Below are 13,756 nucleotides of genomic sequence, written 5' to 3'. Positions count from 1 at the left end.
CTTTATAGCCCCCACTCCATACTCTCTCTGTCACTCATACACACACACACACACACACATATATAGGTATGTTTATATAATTTTTATCTACATCTTTTTTTAAACTGCTGGAAGACATTTACAGACGTGATGTTCCCTGAATTCTTCAGTGTGTACTTTCTCTTATATTTTCTATTCTCAGTAGAGGTGATGTCACCTTCAAGGGGAAAAAATTGATTCTATGAGAGGGAAAAAAGTAGAAAACCAGAGATACTACATATGACCTCTGGCTTTCCAAAGCTCAACTATATCCAACAAAATCATATTTCCTAGCTTTCAATTTCTCTTTTTAAGGAGATATTAATTTAAATATCACTTTAATTTATCTTTGGCAGACAGGATACAATAATTTTTTAAAAGATTTGAGAAACACCATGTTCTATAATAACACACTTATTGAAATCAGGAAATTAATAATGATATACTATTCTATTGATTTGTTTTGTTTTTACATTTCACCAGTTATTCAATTAATATCTCATAAGACAAAAGAAAATCCTAGACCACCCATCACATGTCATTGCCATGTCTCTTTAGTCTCTTATCACAACAATTCTTCACTTTTTAAATTGTATTTAGTGACACTGACCTTTTGAAGAGGATAGGTCAGTTGTTTCATAGAATGCCCCTTAGCTTAGATCTGTCTGGTGTGTCTTTAAGACTGTATTCAGGTTGTGCCTTTTTGTCGGAAACACCACACAAGTGACACCGTGCCCTTCACAGTGCCCTTTCAGTCCCTTCTCTCTCTGAGTGAGCACTATTCCAAGTGCTGGGTGTACAGCAGAGAACAAGATTTGATTTCTGCCCACATGGTGCTGACATTCTAGGAAGGAGTTTGCAGAACACTGAGAAACGTTACTCATAGAAAGAAAAGACAGGGGTAGCCCTGGAAAAGAGCTTGCCTCGTTCTTTACAGCCCCATTCTATTGGACAAACCCTATTGGAAAAGTATCTAATCCCAAAGGAAAAATCTTTCTGTCTGTCTGTCTCTGTGTCTCTCTCTGAGTACTACAGATGAAGTGGGTTTCTCATGGAGGTGCTGAGTTTCCTGTTATTCAAAGGACAAAATTATATAATGGTTATCATTTGACCTTTGCTGTGAAAGATCCCTTTGTTGGGGAACTGACCTGGTCTCTGTGCCTTGGAAAAATAAAAAAGTCCATCAGCCTTAATAATCTTATCTGTAAATTGGAAAATAAAGACAGTTGGTACTTCAAAGAGTTATTGTAAAGATTAAGTTCAGTAATACATGAAAAGCTTTTAGCTCAATGCCTAGCATTTACTAAGAGCTTAATAATTACTGATTATTATTATAATTTTTAAGAAAAAGACTATTTGCTTAAGTTGTTATTTTTCAAGAAGATTGTTTACTAATCATTTCTTTTAAAAGGACAGCCAGCATGGGAGGAAGCTTGCACTAATATTATTAAGTTGTATTTCAACTATGCCAATTTTTAATTTTAATTTTTACTTATGACCATCAAGGTTACACATGCAATAGTTTCCTAGAAGTACAATAGGTCTGGGTACCCTGGGTCAGGCTGACGTGGGGGCTGTTTCCTTTCTATTACAGTTAGGTTTATGTACCTGGCTAAGCTCTAAATGAACTGGGAAGAGTGTACAACATTAAGGTGGATTTACTAAGAAGCTAATGAGGGACTTCCCTCAAGGTCCAGTGGTTCAGTCTCTGTGCTTCCAATGTAAGGGGCACGGGTTTGATCAATAGTTGGGGAACTAAACTCCCATATGCCCCCATGGCCAAAAATAAATAAATAAATATGCATAGGATTTCTGCTGGCCAAATGAGGAGGGGCCATTCTAAGTAATAGACTATTAGTGGCTCATCAACTCAAAAAAAAAAAAAAACTAATGAAACTTAAGCTTCTCCTTCGTTTGTACAGCCCTCTTATAAGAATCCATCTTTTCTCATTGAAATAAACACTCATTTTCATGTACTCAGAACCTGGATGCTTCCCTTGTTGATGCCTGTACAGAGAACTGAGGTCAAGTTCTGGCCATCTGCTTTATTTGATGGGGAAAAAAAAAATCTTGGTTTTAAGAGCTCATCTCAGACTCTTTTCTCAGAACTTCATTGTGTGGCATATAGCAGATAAAATATAAAGGTATAAAAAAATGTCAATTAAGGCTATTTCTTTCTTCAGAGGCTTGCCCTTTCTCTCTGAAACAGAAGGTCTTTTCTATAGAAAAAAGCCTTTTTTAGGTCACTTTGTGTCACATTGGTTGATCTCCCATTTTCTCTTCCTTCCTGGATACCCCAGGTCACTGTTTGGAGAAGGACAAGTAATCAGAGATTTGAAGCTTTTGTACATAGAAATGCTGTACATAGAAATGACCTGATTTTTGGTGGACTCTGAAAACAGAGAATAGAGGAAAAGGTGTAGACAGAGGTTCAGAAATTTGGCATAGATGATGACTATAAAGAAATGTACAATGAAAGGTGGTAATGAATGAAGACTGTGGGAGAATTTCAAAACTTATCAGATATTAACAATGAAACAATTAGCAGCGTGAGGCTAGCAGTAGAAACTTTCTCTATCTGCTCCTGCTATTAGTTTTGCTACCCCAGCAAGTATCTAGCTGGCTGCTACATTGTGGCAAGTTAGAGAAATGGGCTGGGCTCCTCTTCTGTGTTGGTGTGGGATCAAGAAAAGACAATAGCCACAAGAGGTAAGGGTGCTGCTGCTGCTGCTAAGTCACTTCAGTCGTGTCTGACTCTGTGTGACCCCATAGACGGCAGCCCACCAGGCGCCCCCGTCCCTGGGATTCTCCAGGCAAGAACACTGGAGTGGGTTGCCATTTCCTTCTCCAATGCATGAAAGTGAAAAGTGAAAGTGAAAAGTGAAAGTGAAGTCGCCCAAATGGAATCAAGAAATCAGAATTTGAAGCAAGCCTAAAAATAAAAATCCTGCTGAATTTGCAGAAATTATAAGAGGATTTTAGAGTTCCTGAGAGACTGAATGGTAAGTTTCAATCAATTTTAAGTAAGTATTTGTGTATGTCAAAGGACAGGGTGACCCTGACTAACCTGTGAGATGACCATGTGAACCAGCAAACATTTGACAACCGGGATATGTTTGGTGAATATTGAGACTACCTTCTCTGGGCTGATGGGTGAACCAATGACCATTAGGAGAAGTGGAAATGTGTGATCCACAATCCAAGTGTGACTTTGATTGGTTTCCTGTTGGGAAAGACAAAATTAAACCTACAGTATGGAGAAACAGCATGGACCATGGAAAGAATACCATTCCAAGAGCTGAGGTGACTGAGCCAAGTGCCAGCTCTTCATCTAATTCTGTAAGACTCTGAGCAAGCAGTTCACTTTTTAATTTCTTTACATACAAGATATTCAAATCACTTTCTCTCAAATGTTAGACATCATCTTAGGATTGAACTCTTCCTTCCATTTTTCTTTCTTATAGGACACCCATGTTTCTTTTGTTTTACTTTGCTTTGAGCAGGTGACCTATATTATTCCAGGCATCAATAGATGCTTTAGATCATAGCTATGGCTTACTACACAATTGCACTCATCTCACACACTAGTAAAGTAATGCTCAAAATTCTCCAAGCCAGGCTTCAGCAATACATGGATCGTGAACTTCCAGATGTTCAAGCTGGTTTAGAAAAGGCAGAGGAACCAGAGATCAAATTGCCAACATCCGCTGGATCATGGAAAAAGCAAAAGAGTTCCAGAAAAACATCTGTTTCTGCTTTATTGACTATGCAAAAGCCTTTGACTATGTGGATCACAATATACTGTTGAAAATTCTGAAGGAGGTGGGAACACCAGACCACCTGACCTGCCTCTTGAGAAGCCTGTATGCAGGTCAGGAAGCAACAGTTAGAACTGGACATGGAACAACAGACTGGTTCCAACTAGGAAAAGGAGTACATCAAGGCTGTATATTGTCACCCTGCTTATTTAACTTCTATGCAGAGTACATCATGAGAAACGCTGGGCTGGAAGAAGCACAAGCTGAAATCAAGACTGCCAGGAGAAATATCAATAACCTGATATGCAGATGACACCACCCTTATGGCAGAAAGTGAAGAAGAAATAGAGAGCCTCTTGATGAAAGTGAAAGTGGAGAGTGAAACAGTTGGCTTAAAGCTCAACATTCAGAAAACTAAGATCACGGCATCCTGTCCCATCACTTCATGGCAAATAGATGGGGAAACAGTGGAAACAGTGAAAGACTTTATTTTGGGGGGCTCCAAAATCACTGCAGATGGTGATTGCAGCCATTAAATTAAAAGACACCTACTCCTTGGAAGGAAAGTTATGACCAACCTAGACAGCATATTAAAAAGCAGAGCCATTAGTTTGTCCACAAAGGTCCATCTAGTCAAGGCTGTGGTTTTTCCAGTAGTCATGTATGGATATGAGAGTTGGACTACAAAGAAAGCTGAGCACAGAAGAATTGATGCTTTTGAACTGTGGTGTTGGAGAAGACTCTTGAGAGTCCCTTGGACTGCAAGGAGATCCAACCAGTCCATCCTAAAGGAGATCAGTCCTGGGTGTTCATTGGAAGGACTGATGTTGAAGCTGAGACTTCAATACTTTGGCCACCTGATGCGAAGAGCTGACTCATTTTAAAAGACCCTGATGCTGGGAAAGATTGAGGGAAGGAGGAGAAGGGGATGACAAAGGATGGGATGGTTGGATGGCATGGCATCACCGACTCAACAGACATGAGTTCAGGTGAACTCCAGGAGTTGGTGATGGACAAGGAGGTCTGGTGTGCTGCGGTTCATGGGGTAGCAAAGAGTCAGACACGACTGAGCGACTGAACTGAATTGATGACTTATTGACTCCACCTAATGCCCTAGTTTTCATTGCTATTCTCCAAATATTGTTCTTTTCTTCCCCCTAAATAATTCTCCTTGATTAACCTCAATATATGTGTTTCCTCTGTCCAGAGTATTCCTTCTTCAGAATCTTCCTGATCCTTCATCTTAATTATGTCCTGATCAGTGATGCCTATTGCCACCAATTACCATTGGCAGAGAGGCATCATAAGCTTTAGAGATAACTTTTCTCAAGTATCCAGAAATTCCTACCTATTTTTTGTTTGTTTGAGTTTCAAATGAGTTCTTTGGCTTTGGCAGGCAGGAGAGATGGTGGTGGTAAGGATGAGGAACTATTCAAAATCAAATTTGTGTAGGCTGGCAAACATACTGTTGTTGGCTTCCCATCTGTTAGAACAAAATTATAGGAATTGCTGATTAAACAAATATTTTCCCTTTCAGGTTTGCAGTTAAAACATGAAGCAGCTCCAATTGTGTCAAGCGGCTGGTTTCAGTTTAGTGGGAGTTCCCTTCTGCTTGTTTATATTGATAAGGAGTTTTAGATGCTAAGTGTTTGTGGCATAATACATATAGCATTCTTTTCATTTATTCAAAATACAAGTTTATTCTTATTCTAAATGAAAAGGAATGGGAATGACAGTAACTAACAAGATTCAACCCCTCAATATTGTCATGTGGCTATGGCAGTGTTATATTTGAAACTCAAGGAGAAAACAACTGTGATCCCAACACCTAAATATGCAGGCCCAAAATAAATGAAGGTATTTTTTTTAACTGCCACGTTCACTCTGAAGTCCATCCATCTGCTTCAGCATCCAAAGATTAAGCACATGTCCTGCTTAGCTATATAATAAAGTGGCAAACACGCTGCACCACTGACATCACAGAACAGCTGCCTGTGAACTAGACTCTGACGCTGGGCCCCAGCTTCACTTTCTCACAGGTCATCATCTTCATCCGGGAGAGCAGTCGTCTGAGCAGCCTCCAAATCATGCTCGTACTGTGCTGCCAGGGCTGGGTCCATGACCATTTCTGGTGGGGGCGAGAGCAGGTGTGGCAACAAGCTCCAAGTTAGGGTCTCTGATCAGCTTTCTAGCAAGCCAGAGGAAGGGTTTTTCAAAATTGTAGTTACCTTTGGCAGCAATGTCATAATACTGAAGAGGCTCCTTTTGGTGGAAGATTTTGCCTTAACCTTTCCGTCTTTAATATTCACCTTGTTGTCATACAACACAATAGCAGTATTCTCACATACTGGTACCAGATTTTTATGCCAGTTAGGCACATTCTTCTAAGCAAATCTTGATGTTACATCAAACATTATAATGAAACACTGAACTTGTATATAATAGCCATCTCCCAGTCCACCAAATTTCTCCTGATCAGCTCTATCCCATGCTTTGAACATAACAGGTCCTCTGCTGATCTGGAACACAAGAGGATGGACCTCAACACACAACATGGCTACATACTTCTCAAATTCACCAGTCAGATGACATTTCAAGAATGTAGTGTTTCCAGTACCACTATCACCAACCAATACAAATTTGAACTGAACTTGGAGTTCTTGGGTAGACATCTCAATGTTACACAGCTCTGGTCTCTGCAACCTCATGGCCTCTGTGGCAGGGGAGTGAGGAGAGCTCTGTCTGAGCACATACACACACAAGACAAATAGCATGCTTATGAGAATAATACATTAATTCCTATCGGAAGAGAATAAGCATTAAGTTCAGTTCAGTTTCAGTCACTCAGTCATGTCGACTCTCTGTGACCCCATGGACTGCAGCACACTAGGCTTCCCTGTCCTTCACTATCTCCAGGAGTTTACTCAAACTCACGTCCATTGAGTCAGTGATGCCATCTAACCATCTTGTCCTCTGTCGTCCCCTTATCAGGTCTATGTAAGTAATTCAATTATTTCAGACTTTCTTTCAATATCACCTCTTTCATGGAGCTTTCTTTGAAGCCTCATGTCACACTGAGTTCATCTTCTTCTAAGTCTAAATCTTTTTCTTTTTTTGCCTTTTTCTCTTAATTTGCCCTTAATTGAATACTACTTATTAATACTTGATTTTGGATGAACTGCCTTTTCAACTATAAGCTCCTTTATGAGAAGGACAGCCTTTTATGCAACTGTTATATCCAGGTTGTGCTGTCATAAGTGTATATAAGGCATATAGGAAATACTGAATTAAGTGTTTGGGGGAGTCCAGGGGTGGCATTACTTTTCTTTGACTTTAGTAGTAGTGACACTTTGTCAGACTTTCAGAATAGAAATATGTCCAGGTCACCACAGTTAATAGAAGCTTATCATAAGGATAGATGGGAAGGTAAGGAGGAGAGGATAAAGCAGTTAAACCACCAGACCCCACAGGTAACTGGAACATCATTCATTGCTTGTTCAAGATACATCAATAAATGATTCATTTCAAAGTAGGTGCAACGAACCATCAGCAATTCTGCAAGTATTCCATGTGGCTGACAACTCCTTCATCTCCCCTCTCCCATCTCTATCTACTTTTTTGACTACTCTTGACTGCTCGTCCTCTTACTCTCTCCGTATGTTTCATTGATTGAATGATTGGTTTAATAAAGATTTGCTGAGCCCTCTCTGTGTGCTGGGTACTCTACAAAGCTTTGGAGAGGTAAAGGAGAGAAACGACATAGGTCCTTTGAACAGAATTTACAGCCCAGAAAGAAAGACAAATAAACTGGTAATTATAGCATTGTGTAGTGAATGCTATGATGGGGGAAACTGAAAGTATAAAGGAAATGCATGGAAGGAGGATTTAATCCAGTTTAAGGGGTCAGGAAAAGTTTCCTGTAGAAAGTGACAGCCAAGATGAGAAGCAAATGAAGAGAAGGAATACAGGTGACTGTGATGTTTATTACAGGCAAAGAGAAGAGTAAGCATGAAGACCTAAAAAGATCATATAGTGTTTGGGAAACAGAAAGTAGTTTAGTATGACCAGAGCATGGAGTATAGGATGGTAAGCAGGGGGAGGAGGTGATAGAAAGCTAAAGAGATAATGCCTGGTCCAGATGCATGGTCCAGATTATTGAGAGTATTAACCATGTCAAAAAAAAAATCTATTCTAATTCCCCTGAAGAGAAGACACTGGAGACTTTCAAGGATGAAAATGACATGATCCAATCGACATTTTGGATACCTTCACATACCTTCCTGTGAACAATTGGAAGAATCAGAGCAAGACTTGACACAAGAGTCCAATTACTGCATTTTTTCAACAGTCTAAGAGAGACGTTAGGTGTAATGAGAAAGAAAGAAAGAAAAGGGAGGGAGAAATATTTAGGAAGTAGCATGCCGGACTCTGGACTTTTTGTATATGAAGTTTGAGAAGTGACTGGTAAGCCTTTTGATGATGCATCTGCCCTTCTCCCTGAGCTAGTCAGAGAGATCTCAGGGCAGTAGAGTCATGCAGCCCAAAACACAGTGCCATTCGGAGCTCTTGCATGGACTATTGAATAATCTCCAACTTCTGGTTCTTGAGGGTGGGAAGGAAAACGGAGATTCTGGTGGGGTGGGGTGGGGAGTAAATCTGCAGAAATCTCTCTGCACCAAGAATAATGGAGGATTTTAGTCTGAGGGCAAGTAAGAGGGTTGCTGAGGACAGAAATGGTAGCAGAAAGCCAAAGTAGCTGGTTCTTGCCTTTTCCAGAAGTGCTGTGGATGACTGGGGAAGACCTAATGCAACCCAAGATGCTCTTGTCCACCATAGGCAGGTGTGTGAGTCACATGGTAAATTGAGGCATTTGGACTCCCCTTCATTCTCGGCTTAATGTCTAGCAGTTCCCTGGGAGGAAATGAGAGTTACACTGTTTTCTCCAGACCAGGGCATCCTAACATTTGAGTAAGGGGTCCTCCTCCTGATGGCTAGTCCCCATTTAGATTGGCCCATGAAAGCTGTTTTTCAGATCTCCATTTTAGTACCTCCATTTTAACTTCTTTTATTCTTCTGTGTAAGCAGGTTTCACTCAAAATAAAGCTATGTTTCAGTCTGGTTATTGTGTAATTCTGAATAAAGATAGCCTCTACCACTAGCAACCACACTGTAATGTTATGTCCTGATGGGTTACAGGCCTATATTCTTATGCTCTTATGAAACTACTTTTTGTGAAACTGAAAAAGGAGGAGAAGGAGAAAGAGAAAGGGAAGAAGAAGGAAGGAGAGAGGGAAAGGAAGGGAAAGGGGGAGGAGGAGGAGAAGGTAAAGAGGAGGAAAGAATACTGCTATTTAAAACTACAGATTCTTTCTGAGGGAAAGGAGGTTGGATCTTGTTAAAAATAATTTGAGAGACCCTGATGGTCTTTTGTGGCACCAGCCCCTGTGCCAAGCACTGTAATGGATTTTGGTACAGCCAATGAGGGCCTGAGGAACTGAGCTTTAGAGAAAAGACTAGAGAGAGTTTTGTTCAGCATTATAAAATGAAAAGAAATAAAAGCAGTTTTGAGGTGGAAGGTGGGAGAGTGGATATGAGACAGGAAACCATGGGGAGAAAGATGGGAGGGAAAAGGAACCAACAAGATGGTGAGAATCCTGTGGATTCACTTAGACGCCTTGAACTTTAGCACTCTTCACAGGAGTGTGGCTAATATAACTTTTAGGACTGGAATGACCAACATTCATTTGTAGGTGTGAATTTCTGCAAAGATTTTTATACTCTACAGTTCTCCCCATCATCCTGAACTTTTAGTAAAATCTGATATATACCATTTATGAGAAGCTTTAAGCAGAATAACGGGGAATTCCCTGGTTGTGCAGTGGTTAGGATTCCACATTTTTCACTGCCAAGTGCCAGGGTTCAATCACTGATTGGGGAACTATTAATAGGATCCTAGAAGTAATCTATGCAACCAAAAAAAGAGGAAAACAAACAAACAAAAACCAGAATAAAAGTGAATTCTCTTTTCCAGGGGAAGCCATGAATAGAGCAGTGTGTTTGAGGCATGAACCCATATATAAATTGAACTACTGCAATGGGAACCAGAGGTAAATATGAAAATATAAACCTCTGAGAATTCAATGAAATCATGCAGCAGGTATTGGGCTTTTCATAAATTATCAAATGGGGATTGAGAAAACTTTTTGAAACCAAGTGCTACCCTAGCTAAAAAGTTGGATACCTTAGTCATAACTTTTTTTAATATATGTTTTTATTTGAAGGATAGTTGCTTTATAGAATTTTGTTGTTTTCTGCTCATGAATCAGCCATAGGTATACATATGCTCCTAATATGTGCGTCATGGAAAAGAACAAAACAATGCCCACATATATATAAAATATATAGATTAACCATAGAGAACTAACTCTAGGGAGTATCAAATAGTGAGAACTCACACAAAGGAAACCACTTGAATACAAGACCCAGCAACCACCAGTAGCATGCTGTTCAGGATGCCTCATCTAAACAACAAACAAAACAAAAATACAACCCAACCATCTGTAGACAGGATTACCACGACACTCAGCCTTGTCCATCAGAGGAAAAACAAACAAACAAACAAACAAAACCTCAGTACAAATCTCACCGTATATGAAGCTTATGCAAATCACTGGATCAACCTTGCTGCTGCTGCTGCTAAGTTGCTTCAGTCGTGCTGGACTCTTAGTGACCCCATGGACTGAAGCCTACCAGGCTCCTCTGTCCATGGGATTTTCCAGGCAAGAGTACTGGAGTGGGGTGCCATTGCCTTCTCCCGAATCAACTGTAGGAGGGCAGAAAACAAAAAGAAGAAAGAATTCAACCGTCAAGCCTGGGGAAAGGAGACCTCAAACACAATAAGTTAAAAATATATACTTAAATATGTATATATATAATGAAAAGGCAGAGAAATATTACACAAATGAAAGAAAAAACTAGAAACACTGAAATCCAAATAAATGAAGAGGAAATAGGCAAACTACCTGAAAAAGAATTCAGAATAATGATAGTAAAGATGATCAAAAACCTTGAAAACAGAATGGAGAAAATGCAAGAATCAATTTTAAAAGCCTAAAAGAATTAAAGAATAAACATACAGAGACAAACAACACAATTATTGAAATTAAAAATACTCTAGAAAGAATCAATAGCAGAATATCTGAAGCAGAAGAACGAATCAGTGAGCCAGAAGATAAAATGGTGGAAATAACTGCTGAAGAGCAGAATAAAGTAAAAAGAATGAAAAGAACTGAGGATAGTCTCAGAGACCTCTGGGACAATATCAAACACACCTGCATTCAAATTATAGGATCCCAGAAGAAGAAGAGAAAAAGAAAGGGTATGAGAAAAAATTTTAAGAGATTATAGTGGAAAATTTCCCCAACATGGAAGAGGAAAATTCAAAAAGCTGCAAAGAGTCCCATATAGGATAAACCCAAGGAGAAACACGCCACACATATTAATCAAACTAACAAAGACTAAACACAAAAAAAGAATATTAAAAGCAGCAAGAGAAAAGTAGCAAGTAACCTACAAGGGAAATCCCATACACTTAATAGCTGATCTTTCAGCAGAAACTCTGCAGGCCAGAAGGGAATGGCAGGATATATTTAAAGTATTGAAAGGGAAAAATCTACAACCAAGATTACTCTAACCGGCAAGGATCTCATTCAAAATTGATGGAGAAATAAAAAGCTTTTCAGACAAGCAAAAGTTAAGAGAATTCAGTACCACCAAACCAGCTTTACAACAAAAGTTAAAGGGACTTACATAGTCAAGAAATACAAGAGAAGAAAAAGATTGACAAAATCAACCCCAAACAATTAAGGAAATGGCAATAGGAAATATATATCAATAATTACTTTAAATGCAAATGGATTAAAAGCTCCAACCAAAAGACACAGACTGGCTGAATGGATACAAAAACAAGACTCATATATATGCTGTCTACAAGAAACCTACTTTGGACCTAAAGACACATATAGGCTGAAAGTGAGAGGATGGAAAATATATTCCATGCAAATGGGAAGCAAAAGAAAGCTGGAGTAGCAATCCTCATATCAGACAAAATAGACCTTAAAGAAGATTACAAGAGATAAGGAAGGACACTACATAATGGTCAAGGGATAAATCCAAGAGGAAGACATAACAATTGTAAATATCTATGCACCCACACAGGAGTACCTCAATACATAAGACAAGCACTAATATACATAAGGGAGAAACTTACAGTAATAGTAGAAGATTTTTAACATCAGTGAACAGATCATCAAAATGGAAAATTACAAAGGAAACACAAGTCTTAAATGATACATTAGATGATATGGATCTCATTGATGTCTTCAGGACATTTCATCCAAATGCAGAAGAATATACCTTCTTCTCAAGTGCTCGTGGGACCTTCTCCAGGATAGACCACATCTTGGGTCACAAATCAAACCTCAGTAAATTTAAGAAAATTGAAATTGTATCGAGCATCTTCTCCAACCACAACGCTATGAGACTAGATATCAATTACAAGAAAAAAAACTGTAAGAAACACAAACACATGGAGATTGAACAATATGTTTCTAAATAACTAACAGGTTACTGAAGAAATCAAAAGGGAAGTCAAAAATTTTCTAGAAACAAATGACAATGAAAACACGACAACTCAAAACCTATGGGATGCAGCAAAAGAAGTTCTAAGAGGGAAGCTTATAGCAATGCAATCCTACCTCAAGAAACAAGAAAAACATGGAATAGACAGCCTAACTTTACACCTAAAACAACTGGAAAAAGAACAAAAAACCCCAAAGTTAGAAGGAAAGAAATCATAAAGATCTGAACAGAAATAAATGAAAAAGAAATGAAAGAAACAATAGTAAAGATTAATAAAACTCAAAGCTGGTTCTTTGAGAAGATAAACAAAATTGACAAACCTTTAGCCAGACTCATCAAGAAAAAGAGAGAAGAATCAAATCAACAGAATTAGAAATGAAAAAGGAGAGGTTACAACAGACAATGCAGAAATACAAAGGATTATAAGAGACTATTATGAACAACTATATGGCAATAAGATGGATAACATGGAAGAAATGGACAGATTCTTAGAAAGTTCCATCTTCCAAGAATGAACCAGGAAGAAATAGAAATTATGAACAACTCAACTACAAGCACTGAAACTGACACTGTGATAAAAAATCTTCCCAATCCCCACTCCCCCCCAAAAAAAACCTAGGGCCAGATGGCTTCACTGGAGAATTCTATCAAACATTTATTTAGAGAAGAGGTAATGTCTATCCTTCTAAAACACCTTCAAAACATTGCACAGGAAGGAACACTTCCAAACTCATTCTATAAGGTTACCGTCACCCTGGTACTAAAACCAGACAAAGACAACAAAAATAAAGAAAACTACAGGCCAATGTCACTGATGAACATAGATGCAAAAATTCTCAACAAAATTTTAGCAAACAGAATTCAACAACACATCAAAAAGCTCATACACCATGATCAAGTTGGGTTTCCTCAGGGATGCAAGGATTCTTCAATATATGCAATCAATCAATGTGATACACCATATTAACATATTGAAGGATAAAAACCGTATGATAATCTCAATAGATGCAGAAAAAGCCTTTGACAAAATTCAACACCCATTTATGATTAAAACTTCAAAAAATAGGCATAGAAGGAACCTACCTCAACATAGTAAAGGCCATATATGATAAGCCTACGGCAAACATTATTCTCAATGGTGAAAAACTGAAAGAATTTGCCCTAAGATCAGAAACAAGACAAGGGTTTCCACTTTCACCACCATTATTAAACATAGCTCTGGAAGTACTAGCTACAGCTACCAGAGAAGAAAAAGAAATAAGAGGAATCCAGATTCCTCTTATTCCAGAAAAGAAGAAGTAAAGCTCTCATTGTTTGGAGATGACATGATACTGCACATG

General features: G+C 38.7%; 1 pseudogene; it reads right to left on the bottom strand.

Annotated features, from left to right (window-relative positions):
- Positions 1-5,713: 5,713 nt before the first annotated feature.
- Positions 5,714-6,448, bottom strand: LOC147376812 (GTP-binding nuclear protein Ran-like; annotated as a pseudogene).
- Between the last annotated feature and the right edge of the window lie 7,308 nt (positions 6,449-13,756).

This window comes from Bos grunniens, chromosome 3 (genome assembly GCF_055505025.1).
Source record: "Bos grunniens cultivar Pamir isolate PY7600 chromosome 3, Bosgru_T2T1.0, whole genome shotgun sequence".
Lineage (NCBI taxonomy): Eukaryota > Metazoa > Chordata > Mammalia > Artiodactyla > Bovidae > Bos > Bos grunniens.
The sequence above is the reverse complement of the archived record's forward strand: the minus strand, read 5'-3'. Positions and strand labels throughout refer to the sequence as shown.